The sequence below is a fragment of the Monopterus albus genome, unplaced genomic scaffold, assembly GCF_001952655.1.
Source record: "Monopterus albus unplaced genomic scaffold, M_albus_1.0 scaffold78.1, whole genome shotgun sequence".
In the NCBI taxonomy this organism is placed as follows: domain Eukaryota; kingdom Metazoa; phylum Chordata; class Actinopteri; order Synbranchiformes; family Synbranchidae; genus Monopterus; species Monopterus albus.
In genome coordinates, this window is record NW_018127958.1 from 1018361 (window position 1) to 1024186 (window position 5826).

The window sequence follows — 5826 nt, forward strand, 5'->3', positions numbered from 1 at the left end:
AGTGTGAGTGTTTTAGGCCTCAACCACAACTGCTCTGGGCAAAAAACACAGCATGGAGAAACATGTTTGTGGACATAAACATGTTTATCTTAAAGAATGAATCTTCACTTGACCCATCACACTTTGTTTGCCAGTCTCATCATTGTCCTATAAAAGTAAAGTTTTGAATGATTTTTGTAAATTATTATCATCTACAGTATAACAAACTTTATGTGGATTTATTGATATGTAAAGCTTAGTTACTGTACCATTGACTTTCATATTGAACAGATATTTCATTGCCCCTGCCTGCACCATGTGATCTATTGTTGAGTGTTTGTTATAAGGGTAGAAAAGCAGAACATATACTGACATCCACATCAACTTATTGTACTTCCTAATTGCACCCCTTTCCCTCAAGCCCTAGGTGTGATGGTGTATTCAGTGGACCCTGGTATTGTGAACACTGAAATTTTAAGGCACATCAGGCGCCCTCTGTCGGACATAATCAAGACCTTTGGTTTCCTGGTCAAGACTCCTGCAGAGGGAGCCTACACCAGCATCTACTGCATTGTCACACCTGAGAACCAGCTGCTCACTGGAGGACACTACAAGTCAGTTTGAAATGCTATTGCAGTAGCATCAGTACTCAGATCAGTTCATTCAAATTAGCCAAACCATGCATGTATAAAAACAACTGGATGTTAGTGTTGCTTTGATAGTATGGACAGTAATGTTTATAGAAATAGTAGTTATTAACATATATGTCAAAATCACATTTTTTGTACTATTTCCATCACTCGTCGTTCATTCTCCTTATTAATCCTGCAGCAACCACAACAGAACAGGATTACAGAAAGAAGAATATTATAATGGGATTTTGAGATTGCATATGCCTTTCCTTTCCTACCCTCTACTTCTTCTCTTGCCTTTCCTCACAGAGACTGTGCCAGCGCGAGGAGCTGCAGGGCAGGTCAGGATGATGGCACTGCCTTAAAGTTGTGGGCTGTGAGCTGCCACCTGCTGGGCATCCAGTGGTAGTAAACCTGCAGACATTAAAATGATTCAGTGTGCTCTGAAGCAATATTTATCAGCTCATCATCATATCAGCTGAGTTTACCAAATGCTAAAAAATGTAATGTACATGATGGACAAAACTGTATGAAGTAGGCAAACTGAGCCTGATCTACTCACTGTAATAGAGTTTGAATGGTAAAACCCAAGCCTGAGGAAAGGTCGAAGAAAGATGTGATCACACATAATAAAAAATGTCACTGATATTCCAAACTGCTTGTGTGTTTTAATAACATGCTACAAACATTAAAATCTCCTCAACAGAGCTGATATTGTGAAAGAGTCATTTGGTATTTAGCAAGATTATGTTTGTTCCCCCCTCATGACTGGGATTAGGTATTTGCAGTCACGTCCAATCAGACTTAGGAGGACCTCAAGTGGCCAGGAAACGACAATGCAGCATTATCTCTGCATTACAGGTGACCATGTTACCATGTTAAAGCATAATTAGTCATTACTGCTGCTAATAAACCTTCTCTTTAAGTCAGCTAGTTCCATGTTACATTTAATGCCCCGGGGATGCTACAGTGGCTAAAATGTTTTTGACTGAATTCAAATTCCTGAGATTTTATAACCCTCTCTTGAGACAGTTCCGCCTATATTACTTGAGGCTCACCCACTGCAGGAGGAAGAAGGAGGGATTGTAAGTTGTGAATCAATTACGCGTGCGCCCCCTCCTGGTTGGCGCAGTCCTGTACGCGGCGCTGTGGGGAGAGATGACAAACTGGAAAACTACAGGACAGTTGTAAAGACTGAGGGAAGCATACTGTTGATTTCTTGGTGAAGTGGTTCGTTGGTCTTGTAGTGTTACTATTGTGGAAAAATGTACTGCAGGTAGGAGACACAGCCAGCAAAGAGCGGCAAAAGTTAGGTGTCCAGCTTTGCGAGAAAATTTAAGAAGATTACATTCCACCGTGCTACGATTTGGCAGATTATAATTGTGTAAAATGTACAGTTTATGTAGATTTACACAACTTTTCTTTGTCTGTAAAGTATTTATGTAGAGTAACTGACAATTGTTTAATTAACTACTAGGGTTGTCGATCTGCGCAACTGTTACACTGAGTTTAAACTGAATGATCTTTTATTCTTGCAGGAAAATGGTGTTTTCATATTATAAGCACAATGATGGGATATAAGTAAAGTGCTGCTGCGTGTGGACTACACTGCAAACACCAATGTGTTCAAATGTAACAAAGTGTCTTTATGTTTATATGAAACATAGCAAGTTACAGTAGTACAAAAAATTACAGCGAGAATCTTGTTTTTCAGTGAATGTGTCTAAAGAGATGAAACGGGTGACTGACAGCAGTAGCAGTCGTGACTGGAAAATAATACAAAATACTGATTTTCCATGCATCAGAGTTTTCTCTTTATTAATGCTTTACTTGTTGTGTATCTTGTTCAGGAGTGTGTGTTTTAACCACTGGACATCTGAGGAGAGGCTAGATGGGAAAACAGTCATTATCACCGGAGCCAACACTGGTGTTGGCAAAGAAACAGCCCGGGACCTGGCAAGAAGAGGTAGTGCTACACAGGGTTGTCTCTCCAACTGTGTGTCTGCCTCGGTTTGCTTTTGGCTCAGTCACACTGATAGGTACCTGATTGCTTTTTAACTGTGACTCACACATTGCACTTCAGTGGAGCTCTTAATACTTGGGTGGTTTAAAGCTATATAGTGTGAGCTTTAACAGTGCCCTCTCTCCCCAGCCCTCCGCCAGAATCCAGTTTAATCCTACTTAATTGTTTATTCAGTGTAAGTGATATATATATATATATATATTATATTGAGAAAATCTAGCAGTATCAAGTGATTTTCTAGCTACAGCATACCTTATCATTTCCAAAGTAAACAGGAAAGAGATTGAAATCTCTGTTATCTGAAATGAGAATCTCGCTTAACACTTGTCCACGTGAAAGACAAATGGACGACAAAGCATCATGTGGACAGAGGGAGCATTGTGTAGGTTTGCTTCACTCCTGTGCCAGACAGGAGATGGGAGGGTGCACCCAGCAGTGTGTGCGCGCACACACACACACACACACACACACACACACACACACAGTGGGACAGTGGGTAATATGAAATCAGGTTCTGCATATGCGATCTAGTTTGTTCATTTGTCTGCACTTGGAACGGTACCTCCTCTATTTTAAGAACAGCCACTTACACTTGTTAAAAAATATACATTTATGTTGTAAATAAAATAACACAACTTGTAAAGTTTTTTTTTAATCAAATATACTGAAAGGATGGAAGGAGAGAGAAAAGTGAAATTAGAAGTGGAAGAAAAACCACAATAACAGGACAGAGTGATTGCACAGTACCACAGAAAAATAACTGCTCCTTGTTTTAGGTGAATACTCTGGCAAACTATGCCCTGTCGTTTCAGTAAACGTGATTATATAATATGCTGACAGCATGATTAGAAGGTAGTTGCTTGGAGCACTGGCCAAACTGAGTCCCAACTTTTTGAATGTTGCTTTCTTTTCTGAAAAGTGAGGGAATTCTTTCACAATTACTGTAACTGAATATACAAAGTATGATCAGGCTTGACTTAAATCATTATATGCATTTTGCCCCTATTGCTTTCTGATATTATATATACACACATAACACTATGTAATCATCTGCTGAATGATTTTTAAGTTGACTCAGTAACCCTCCGTTCCCGATGTTTGTTTGCTGTTTTATTTAACTGAATGAATGTGGCTGCCTGGGAACTGTGTGATGAATTGGGTTTTCTAAAGGGAAGCAGCGAGGGAGAAACAAAGACAGCTTGATGGGTTACAGACGCTACGTTCCAACTGATTAATGGCTCATCTCTTCCATAATTACGGGGCACAGCAGCTATTTTGTATGTGCGTATGTGTTTGCACGAGTCTGTGTGTGTAGTGCTGGTGGGTGTGGGGGGAGCCCCGCTCTGGGCTTATTAAGGAGAATGCATCATAATTTGCATCAGAGGTGAGTGAGTACGACAGTTGAGAGGGTCTTATGTTCATGTGAGCTGAGCAGCTGGCTAAATGACAGTTTGGAAAACATTAGGAGATATTCAAAATTACACTGAGTGATTTAAGTAGTTCCTCCTTAATTGACATTGGTAGCTCTGTATGCCTGCAAACAAGCAAAGCTATTATACTTTGGAGTAATGAAACTTTGAAGGATTTAAATCTCTTGTGTGTAGAATATGTGCCTTAACATTTTTTTAGGGGCACGCATTGTCATGGCATGCAGAGACCTGGAGAGGGCAGAAGAGGCACGGACAGACATTTTAGAAGACACAGGAAATGAGAATGTGGTCATCAGGAAATTGGATCTGTCTGATATGAAGTCCATCAGAGCATTTGCTGAGCTCATCAAAAAAGGTAGGTAAGTAACCAGTAATATCTCCACTTGCTGTACACATTTTCTTTCAAGAAAAGAGAATATCCATATGCTCTTGAAACAGTGATGTTTTCCAGGGCGGGTGGAGCTCTGAAGGTTTGTTTGTCATTTGTCACAGGGTTGGTGTTTTGATGCTTGGCTCCACGTGTCTATGAGCAAGATGTGGACTCCAAATTTTGATTGGTAGACCATTTCTTTGCACAGTAGCTCTGGCTTCACTGGCATGTGAACTGGCAAACTGTATTGTGAATACAGTCAATTTACTGAATATAAACTACATTTATGCCATTTAGTTAACGTATGATATTTCTGGGGAATTTAACTCTTTCCTATATTTTAATGTCTCCTTTATGAGTCTGGACAGGCATGCACGTAAATTGCAACTTGATTGGTTGGCAGAGATGGTAAGTTTGTTTGTGTGGTACTGTATGTTTCAGAGGAGAAACAAGTGAATGTCCTGATAAACAATGCAGGCATCATGATGTGCCCCTACTCCAAGACGGTTGATGGTTTTGAAATGCAGTTAGGGGTCAATCATTTAGGTAAGTCATACTGAAATTTATAGTCTCTATACTTGTATTTGACACTTCTTGGCCATATGCATTTTTCGATAACCTGTGAAGCAGCCATAAAATGTAGGGAAGTGGTTTGAGTAACTGACATGACCAAAAAAAGAACTTTAAAATGTTATTTTGTACCACTTAGTCTTGATAACGAATGTAACAAATGTTGGCTGTCATATTTATGAGTGTTTTAAAACTGGCAATAGAAAACAATTGTAAAGACAGAAAACTTACTCAAGACTGATCTGAAACTTTTCTCCTATTCATTTGTGTTTGTGTAAGGGGGATGGGGGTGTTGTGTCTCATCAATAATGTATTGTGGTGAGTTACAGTATGTTGATTTGGAAAAACAACCACATGCGACTCCAGCACCACATGCATCACATCAACAGCACAAAGTAAAGATTCAGCCATGCTGTCATGATGTATGCCATTGAATCTGGAAAGAGAATGAATGAACAACTCATAGCAAATGACTGAAAGAAAGAGAAAAAGGCCACCACAGGGGATTACACAAAACAGGACAGAATGAGACAGAGAGAGAAATTAGACCTTGACCACTTCCACTTATTTTTGGGATTAGTACTATGAAAATGGAAACCACTTAGTGTTAGCGATATTTCAGCAATTTAAAAGATACAGTGCTCTCTGTTCAGCACTAAAAAACACAAACCAAAGGACCTGCGAGCCAACAACTATTAGTTGTATACATAAGAAACACATATGGAGTCTAGATAGCATCTTGTCTGCACAGTTATTGCTACAAAGTGGTACAGTTGTCTTATCTCTACAGCAAATTTTGACTGAATGCCTGTGTGACTTTCT

The 5826-nt window shown here is 39.5% G+C and overlaps 1 protein-coding gene and 1 long non-coding RNA gene across 2 annotated transcripts in view; both read left to right on the forward strand.

The window, feature by feature from the left end:
- LOC109963732 (retinol dehydrogenase 12-like) overlaps positions 1-5826 on the forward strand; it is a 10891-nt gene that overhangs the window by 1826 nt on the left and 3239 nt on the right. The gene's annotated exons all lie outside the window — the stretch shown is intronic.
- Positions 4345-4961, forward strand: LOC109963714 (uncharacterized). The gene is made up of 3 exons (XR_002275431.1): positions 4345-4419; positions 4557-4621; positions 4876-4961. It is a non-coding gene; the product is annotated as an uncharacterized LOC109963714 (long non-coding RNA).